This window comes from Primulina huaijiensis, chromosome 16 (assembly GCF_012295235.1).
Source record: "Primulina huaijiensis isolate GDHJ02 chromosome 16, ASM1229523v2, whole genome shotgun sequence".
NCBI lineage: Eukaryota > Viridiplantae > Streptophyta > Magnoliopsida > Lamiales > Gesneriaceae > Primulina > Primulina huaijiensis.
Genome location: NC_133321.1, coordinates 10,529,840 through 10,539,521, shown reverse-complemented (window position 1 = coordinate 10,539,521; position 9,682 = coordinate 10,529,840).

The following is a 9,682-nucleotide window of genomic DNA, read 5'->3' as shown; positions in this document are numbered from 1 at the left end:
AGTCTGAGATGACGAGTCAAAGAGTTTTATCTGTATTCACTAATGTGTCCTAAATTATGATTTATGTTTTGTGATACATGGTTTATGCTTTTGTATATGATTTTATGCATTGCATTGATTCANTTTGTAGCCTGCGTCGATAGGAACACAGTACTGAAGTCGGATTGCAAATCGGACGGGTGGCTTTTCCACAATCACAATTCTAAAAAGGCGTAAGGATTTTTCCAATCCTTCCTCGGTTCTTCTCTCTGCTGATTTTTTTGAAGGACAAATCGAAATGATACATATATATATATATATATACCATGCATGCTCAAGAAAACGTCGCACAACTCTTTGCACTGCACGTCTCGCGCATATGCGCGACCATCCCCGGCGCATATGCGCGAGACCTACTGTCTCGGTGCATACCCATGTTAGCTACTCGCGCATATGCGCGCCTCCTCTCCGCGCATATGCGCGAGATGTTCTGGACTCGGCACTTTTGCAGTTCCCCCTCCCGGATGTTCTGTCTCGCGGCTGCAGCTCCTGGACTCCTCGCGCATATGCGCGCCTCTTCTCGCGCATATGCGCGAGACCCTACTGGCTCGGCATATGGCTTCCGCGCATATGTGTGCCACTCTTTGGCGCATGTGCGCGCAATGTTCTGGCCTCCCCTTTGCATTTCTACCCAAATTCCTTTCTTCCCCTTTAGCCCCTGAAATCTTCGTTAATTACAATTCTTTAAATTAATCCATGTCTAATCACAGTGCTATAATCTCGGGCATTACACCCTCGGTCTCCGTTCCTCGATCGCAACTCGAATAACCTTTTTTAAAATACATTTTAATGCAACCATGTAGAAAGTATATTTTAAACATGTCAATATGCAAAACATAATTAATTAATGCAAATAAAACATTTAATTAAAATAAAAGAATTTAATAATTCAAATGCATGTGGTTTGCGTGGACCTTAAAATTTTCGGGGCGTTACAATCTTCCCCCCTTAAATTGAATTTCGTCCTCGAAATTCGCTTATCCTTAATAACCCAAAGTTTAGACTTAGTTCTAGTATCCCAAAAATTCACGCTTCCGTTGCGCTACTCTGGTAAAACTTAAATTCTAGAATGTCCTTACGTCTGCTTGATCCCAATTAAATTTTCTTCCTAAATCCTTATTTGTGAATTGCAACTTAGGAAAACCCATAATGACTTAGTGCTATACTATTATAACCTCGAATTTCAATTTTTCTTACGATTCCCAATATTAAAAAGATGGATAACCAAACTTATAATTTATTATTTTCCTTAATCTATACCCAAAATGTTCGTCAACTTATCATATTTAAATCTTAGAATCCCAAATGCAATCGCTAACTCCTAGATTTTTCAAGCCTAATATCGATTCATCCTTAAAAAACCCTTGACTAAAATTTCTTATAATACTAAAACCAAGATATCCCAAGGTTCCAAATATCTTAAAAGTCTAAATCGTCAAAATTCTTACCATATAACCCATTCAATTCGCACTTATTTCTAAACTAGTCCCCAAATTCCTTAATATTTGCAAAATAAATTCTTAATTTCCTCAAAAATTATCCTAGTTGATCCTTAGATTCAAAAATCCTACGATTAACCCATAAGTTCTCGGTATTCTTAATTTTCTTTTTACAAATTTCCCATAACGAAATTTCAAAAATTTTAAACTTATTAACCCAAAATCAATTCTCATAATAAAATCTTAACTTTCATCAAACTTAAAATCTCAATTTATACATTTACTTATCCCAAAGTCGTTACAAATCCTCGAATCATTATTCCTTACGTCTAATTCCCAAAAATTAATTCGACTAGTAACCATGAATCATAAATATTTTCTTAGAAAATCTACATGTCCCAAAAACATTCATAAAATTTACTATTAACTTATAGCCCAAAAAGTAAAACATCAATGCTAAAGCCCAAAAATCAACATCGTCCAATTCCACCGCAAAGCCTACATGCATTGAAATCAAATAATTTCTTAATTCATATCGTATCACGTATGAAAATTCTAATCATATAAAACATATATCCTCATAATGCTATTAAAATGCAACATGAACATATTATTGCAGGTAACATCATATAAATCATATAAAGCATGTAAACTTACAAATTTGCGGCTTGACGACTGATCTTCCCGGCACTGATGGTGGCACAACCCTTTACAGAACCAATGCTCTGATACCAACTGAAACGTCCTCACCTTTTTATTGCTTTAAATATACTAGAAAATTTTTAATTTTTTTTCTAATTTCATCCATCACATGAAAATATCTTTATAAAATATTTTTCCCTTTTAAAAATAACACATCAAACCAACTAGCATTTTAAAAATCAAAGGAAATGTCAAAACATATAATCGTCTCCTATTTTACCAAACCTAAAAAAACAATAAGTTTGAAAAGTATAGCCCATACTAAACCTCTCAAAAATCTCTCAAAAGCATAAATAAATAGTCTTAAAATATTTAATGTAAATCATGAGTAGTCGTAATGCGGAATAGAAGGTCCTCGGGTTGTGTGCGCCTTCAGTCCAGTCAGATCATCCGTGAAGACCTCCCTCAACCTCACCTGCATCCATCACACCTAGTGAGTCTAAAGACTCAACACACCATAATCTTTATAGCAAATAGTACTTATAAAACCACATGCAACAGTGAAAATACTTTTACGTAAAATAACTTTTCATGAAGATGCATAAACTTCAAACATGAACATTTTAGTAAACCTTTTTATGATGCATGAACTTTAAATAAAAACATTTTCATAATGATTCATTAACTTTAAACATAAACATTTTCATGACATGAATAACATAAACCTTAACCTTTTCCTTTTTCCTCATCATGACATAACATAAAACATTTTTCATGATCATAAACATTTTTCCTTTTCCTTTCCCTTTTCCTTTTCCTTTGTTGAATTCAGATCGTTAATTGTGGCTTTCCTGACATGACATGGCATGACGTTGATCCATCTATAAGTAACCACAGTACTGGGCGGCGGGGGACACCAGCAACACTCTCACCGGTCAACTGGGCCCTTGGCCTATCATGATCGAATAAAATACGATCGTCGGGGCTCCCTCTGGGGCCTTTTTCCCTCACGATATTCCATTCTTACCGTTACCACATAATCGTTACCACATATTCGTAATGATGGAAACACGATCGTCGGGCTCCCACTGGGACCATAACCCTCACGACGTCGCCAACATTAACGAATTAGTCGCAATCACTTCACTTCCTTCAACATTTACATTCTCATCACTTTATAAAAATCATGAATAACATTACGTTTTCCTTTTTGAAACCAAACATGCAACGTGTATTTTAAATGTCTTCCTTAAATCATAAAAATCCCTTAGACATTAAAAAATCACAATTAAATCATGAATATTTCATAAACATTTAAAAATAATCATAATATAACAAAAATAGCATTTAGGGCACTGCCATGGCCTTTACTAATTTTTAGGTGTAAAAAGACCGTTTTACCCCTAGACGTAAAATTTTACGTTTTTGACTTTTTCTTGAATTCATTGACTCTAACATGTCCCAAATAATTATTTAAGCCTACTTGAATTTTCTCATATTTTTATTTAGCCTAAAACGAGGACTTTAAAATTAATCTTTAAATGTGATGTATTAATGCGTTTAAATCCCGAATTAAACCAAACCTTAATATAAAATTCTCAAATTAAAACCTTAGACTTATAATAATTATTTAAGCTTAAACTTAATTTTTCATAATTTTATAAAGTTAAAACTAGGCGTTTCATTTAACTCGTTAATTAGCGTTTCGTGCGGCGATTAAATTCCGATTAAATCCAAAACTCGTTATTTTGATCCCAAATTTTTAACATAGCATTTTAAAGATTTATTATACCCTTCCAAGTCATGAGCCACCCCCGTGGACCCTTGGATCTATTTTTCCTTCTTAAATTTAGATTTTTGACCCTTTGACGAACACACCGAGCCATCTCCTAATTTACCCGAGCCACGCCCGAGCCACCTTGAGCCAAAACTTAGCCAAATGATATAAGACCCTACTGTGCAAGCCCGGCCCGTAAAAAAAGCCCAAACCCGCTCAAAAGTCTTCTGGAATTTGACCCAAAAATCTGTTGTGTTGTGTGTGTGCTTCCTTGTATGTCTAGGACACATAACCCAACTAGGACTCTTCCAACCAATCCCCCACCACGCCCACAAGACCTGAACCTTCCCAGGACCATGCCTAGACCCAGCCCAGACCAACCCTTACCCTGGAACCCCAAGCCCGAAGCTCCTGGATCAGAAGCAATACCTGCGGCCCCTCTTTGCTGTCATGCGGTGATGCTGTTTTGTTCGAGCCAGCATGTGGTAGCTGCACCAGCAGCTATGCCGACCACTTCCCCTCATCCTAGGACCATGATGGACCCCTCGCCCAGCCCCAAACCGAGCCACAACCCCCCCTGCACATCAGCTGATCACCTGCGCACTTCCTATCAATTTCTCGGGTGGAGTCCTCCTTTGCAAGGACTCTTCCCCAGCCCCTTGGCTCGTGTCCTAGCCCTCCTAGGACTCTACCTAGGACCTAACAATGACCAGTAAGAGTCCTCCTCAAGACCTGGTCGAGCCCCTAAGCCCTATGCATCAAAACCACACCCATGAAGACAACCCAATCCCCCAATCCTTACTGTAAATTTCCTACGGTTCCAGCTTGTGTGTGCTGTGGTTGTGCAGCGTTTTTAGTGTGTTTTAAGACCCCTAAGCTTGTATAAAACCTGTCCCATAACTTCCTAAGACATGGCAGCCCCTTCTTAACATAATACACATGTTTTTGGAACAACAATTCACAAGTTTACCTCATATACATGCAATATTTCGAAAATATTCATAAAAACCTCATGCTTTTAATTCAAATATAATTTAAACAATAATGCGATGTGATAGATGAGAAAAGGAGATTTATGGCGTGCCTTTGCGTAATTTACGCACGAAAAATCGTTGACGACGAAGAACGGCGACGAAGAGACGATGGCTTGAATTTCCTTGCAAACCTTTGAATGTTTCTTCAAATTGTTTTGTGTGTGCCATGTGATAAGAGTGGTTGGGAGAGAGTTTTCATAAATTAAAAGTGGGTGGCCATGAATTTTAGATGCAAAAGTGAGGGTTTTGGTGATTAAAAACTTTAAATAACTAATTAAATTACTAATTAGGCTTAGGCCTATTAAGCCACTAAATTAAGCCCATTAGTCTTAATTAGGATTTAATAAAATATTAACAAGGTTTTTGTTTAAATAAATTTATGAATTTATTAGCTGGGTTGCCAAAAAGCTCGTATTTTTATTGAGATTCCGACACCGATAAAATTTACGTCCCGGCATATTAAATCACCTCAAAACCCCTTATTTTCGAAAATACTAAAAAGCATCACCCATATTTTAAATAATTAAAAACAATTAACCAATAAAAATATTTTCTATTTTTCATCCCTCGGTCTCCGTTCCTCGATCGCAACTCGAATAACCTTTTTTAAAATACATTTTAATACAACCATGTAGAAAGTATATTTTAAACATGTCAATATGCAAAACATAATTAATTAATACAATTAAAACATTTAATTAAAATAAAAGAATTTAATAATTCAAATGCATGTGGTTTGCGTGGACCTTAAAATTTTCGGGGCGTTACAAAAAGACCTCTTTAAACCCATTCCACGTCAATGTCTGCAAGTTCACTGACACTGATGCACGTTCCCACCATAGTCTAGCATCCCCTGTTAGTAGAAATGTAGCACACCTGATCCTGTCTGCATCCTGCAGTTCCATAAACGCAAAAATTATCTCGATGGACTTAATCCATCCTTCTGCTATCATCGGGTCAGTAGCCCCCGAGAAATCCTTTGGGTCCATACTCTTGAACCTCTCATAAACTGCCTCTGGCCTTGGCCTCGCCCCTGTGTCCACTGCAGCTTGGTTCCCCACAAACTGCGCCAAGAACTGATTCATCCCTGCAAGCATCTGAGCCTGCATATCTGGGGGTGGACGAGGAGGAGTGACCCTCTCCCCCTCCTGAGCTTCCCTACTCTCATCGCCTAATCCACGAACAATCCTACGTCCGAGAGGCATACTGTTCCAAAATTTTTCCAACATGTAAACCCAACATGCATGAACATAATATCTTAACATTATATGCACGCAATTTGAATTTAAATATGCACATGCTGAAATCACGACTTAATACTTACTACATGAAATAATTTAAAATTTTAAAACTTACAGACTTGAGGTTTGACTTCGTGAGCTTATCGCAACTGGCAGTAGGCATAACTCTTCACAAGAATACCGCTCTGATACCAACTGTAATGTACCGTACTTTTAAACTTTTTTAAAATTTGAGAAAAAATAAAAATTTTCTTAATTTAATAGAAACCTTCAAATTGCGATAACAATAAAATGATCATTCAAAATATTTGAAACGAAAAGATCACAAATAAAATTTGCTAAAAACACTTAGTTAAACATCATAAACCACTTCATGAAAATCAGAGTATTTGAAGCAACATGCATAAAAGTATTCGTAAAAACATGGGCGGTCCTCGGGTTTAGCCTCCTGCGCAGTCCAAGCCGGCTGATTGGTCCCCACCCCTCGTCTCCTCGAAGTCATCCTCAACTGCATCGATCAAGTCTAGTGAGTCTAAAGACTCTACATGTATAAACTGGAGATAGCAAGTACTAAATAATAAAATCACATGCATCTTTAAAGTAGGGCTTACATACTTGAAACTTAAACGTAATAGCATAAACATACTTGAAACTTAAACGTAGTAGCATAAACGTAGACATGCCATCATCATAAAACTTTTCTTAAACATACTTGCATCATACATACTTGAGCATACATAACATCATTTTGCGTAGAGATATGTTTCAAACCAAGTGACCCATACATAATTGTACCTAATCAGACTAAACCACAGTACTGGGCTGACAAGGAAAAATCCAATGCCACATACATGAGATCCCCGGTCATGCTTTATCGGGTGGATTGGTCCGTGGTCATGCTTTACCGCTTTCCAATCGTGATCTAAACTCGGTCATGCTTTACCGGGGTGGAGAGGTCCTCTGCCATGTTCACCGACTTCCAAAATATTCATAGTTGGAGTGGTCCCCGGACACGTTCTCCGGCTTCCAAACCCGTTCATAATTGGTCACAAGACATTTAGCGTACCTCAAAAAGTTAAAATATTTTATTTTGCACGTTGAACATACTTACTTAGCGTTGAGGGATTCGTTGGATCTCGCTTGGGCCACTGCTGCACGTACTAAAATGAGTTCAAACAGTTATCTTTCATAACTTAGGCGTATTAGTCATGCTCACACCCAAAAATTACAAATTTCCTTATGATGTTCTAAATCTCTCTGGACTTGACCTCCTTTAATCATCGTACTCAATCATGACATCAAACCCCAAAACAATCCCAAAAAAATAAATAAATAAATTATTTTTATGGAGTAAACGGACCCCGTGTAAGGGTCTGGGTCGGGGTCCGTGTAGGTGCTGGAAATTCACACTTCGAAGGAACAAGGGCACGGACCCCGTGTAAGGTTCCGGCTTCGGGCCCGTGTACTTATTGGAGTTGTGAACAAACGGAATTCCCTACACTTGTGACTTAATTCTCCTCACTCGATCATAAGGACCGTGAACCAACACCTCAAGACCCATCTTAGGATGCTATGGCACTTATTCAAACTCAAAGAAATTCCTCAAAACAACTACGCACACCAAAAAACGCTATAACTTTTAATGCAATCAAGTGCCTATCGACTCAAACCGACACACTAAAAACCATCCCAACATCATACTCAACATACTTAAACACAGCATTGATCACCCGTCGATCCCCAACGAATCCTGCAACAATAAAACTTCAAGAACACAACAAGAACGCATTTTAAGAAAATCGCATTTTGAGAAGTCCCACAAAAACAATCATAACTCGCATATTTCTCCTCCAAATAGTTTGAATTTACTGTCAAATTGAAGGTATCAAAAAGTAATATGTTTCATATGTTTAAAGTTTTTCCAGAAAATCGACCGAAAAGTCGCAGTATTTAAAATGACAGCAAATATCTAGTTTTTGGATCCAAAAATCATTTCAAAAACGATCCAACCATTTTTTCTCAAACGTTTGCATAACATACACATGTTTTTCATACAATAAACATCAAAATTATTACTATGACAAGATCGATGTGAAAATGAAAGAATATACATGCCTATTGATATTTAAAATTACCGAACCGACGTTACCTAAGTGGGGAAGATGCGAGTGTTGATCCGGAACGACTTGTGGCTCGATTTCTTGCAACAAAATCAACGTGAATTGCTGGGAAAATTTGTAGAGAAAGGGGTGGCTACTTCACCCTCTAAGAACCATAAGTTTTCTCAGGAGGAAAAATTTAGAATGGGAAGGAAATGAATTGTGTGTGTGCAAAATACCGATTGTGTGTGTGTGTAGGAGTGAAAGTGTGTGTGTGTTAGTGGATTAGAATTAGTTGGGAGGGAATTAAGGGATTAATTAGAATAATAAAATACTAATAATTAATATACTTGCTAAATAAAAATACTAATTCCCCACTAATTACTAGCATCCCTACATTTAAAATAATACACACAAGTGATCAACTTTCCCAGGTTTGAAATCTTAAAATCACCTAATAAATAAATTAGGTTTTAAAATGATAAAACTATTTAAATCATTTGAAATGCCCCAACGCTAAATTAAAATAAAATACCACATTTTAAAATCGCCAAAATCGTCGCCGGTCTCTTTTCCTCGATCCCGCATCGAATAATCGCCTGAAACTTGAAACTCAAGAAAAAATTTAACGTGCATCACCTAAGCATAATTAATTTAAAATAATGCATTTGAATAAATCATGCATCGCTAAAAATCAATTTAAACTTAAATAAACAATTTAAATAATTGCAGGAGTTTTACGTGTACTGAATTTGGGCTCTACACTTTTACCAGTAGTTGAATACTTTTATTTTAAAATCTGTGATTGACAGCTGTTATTGCATGCATGCTCTTAAATATAATTTTCAAAAAATAGTTTACAAAAAAAAATTTCTTAACGTATTTTAGTAGCACGAGTCGTTTCATATAGAGTGGCGTTGCCACCGATGATGGTTGGAGTTCATAATGTGTTCTATATCTCGATGCTGCGAAAGTACATCTCGAATCCTTCACATGTACTGAATTATGAGCCTCTACAATTGACTCCAAATATATCTTACGAGGAAAGGCCTACACAAATTCTAGATAGGCAAGAAAGAAGGCTCAGAAATAAGGTTATTCAAATGGTCAAAGTCAAGTGGTTAAATCATTCGAAGGAGGAAGCTACTTGAGAAACTGAGACTGACATGAGGAGTCGCCACCCGAAGTTATTCGGTAAGTTTAATTTCGAGGACGAAATTTCAATTAAGAGAGTGAGGAATTGTAAGGGAAAAAATGTGATAACTTAATCCAACTGCATGCAAATCTAGGAAAAATAGAAAATACCTATTAAATTATTTTAATTGCATTTATTAAATGTGGTAGGAATGTTTACATGTTTAAAATATGATTTTCTATTAGAATGCATAAAATGGTGTTTTTAAGGGTTATT